The sequence below is a fragment of the Sinocyclocheilus anshuiensis genome, unplaced genomic scaffold (genome assembly GCF_001515605.1).
Source record: "Sinocyclocheilus anshuiensis isolate Anshui unplaced genomic scaffold, SAMN03320099.WGS_v1.1 scaffold802, whole genome shotgun sequence".
Taxonomy (NCBI): Eukaryota; Metazoa; Chordata; class Actinopteri; order Cypriniformes; family Cyprinidae; genus Sinocyclocheilus; species Sinocyclocheilus anshuiensis.
In genome coordinates, this window is record NW_015547667.1 from 65,646 (window position 1) to 66,440 (window position 795).

The window sequence follows — 795 nt, forward strand, 5'->3', positions numbered from 1 at the left end:
CCATTTTTTTGCTGCGGCGCCCGGGGAGCAGTTGGGGGTTCGGTGCCTTGCTCAAGGGCGCCTCAGTCGTGGTATTGAAGGTGGGAGAGAGCACTGTACATTTACTCCCCCCACCTACAATCCCCGCCGGTACGAGACTCTCTAACCATTAGGCCACGACTTCCCCACAGCTGCAACATAATTACGAAATGAAACAATTTTATTCATGCGCTGTAATCCAAATCTTCAGAATCCATACGACTGCGAGGAACAGAACCAACTCCAAGCCTTTATTCGGCGATCTTCATCTCCATCCCAAGCAGGGAGTCCAGTGACCGTGAGCAGCAAAGCCCGCACTGACTGATGTGCTCTTTACAAATTCAAATGTTGCCGCTTCAAACGACAGGTTTTACGACAGGATAATCAAACACTCATTGGCTCTCGCCAGCATTCGTCACAGATTGCGACATGCCGTGTATCTGGTGAGGTGTGTTTGAATGATGCACGCGCGCCTTCATGAGTTCACGGAGTGGATCGGGAAAATAATCTGGATAATATTTTCAGCGATTAACAACAAAAATTCTGCTCTGCACCTCACACAATACTGTATTCCGCCAGAGAGGACTGCGGCTGCACCGCATCGTCATTTGGATTACTTTTGGTACTGCTTTTGACATTTTTGCAATAAATAAATGATTGCAATTGCATTTATCTGTCTGTCATGTTTTTCTTATACTGTACAAACATGTTTAGGTTTATAGGTAGGAGTGGGATTAGCGACTATAAAATATTTTAATGCTATATTGTTACTAAAAT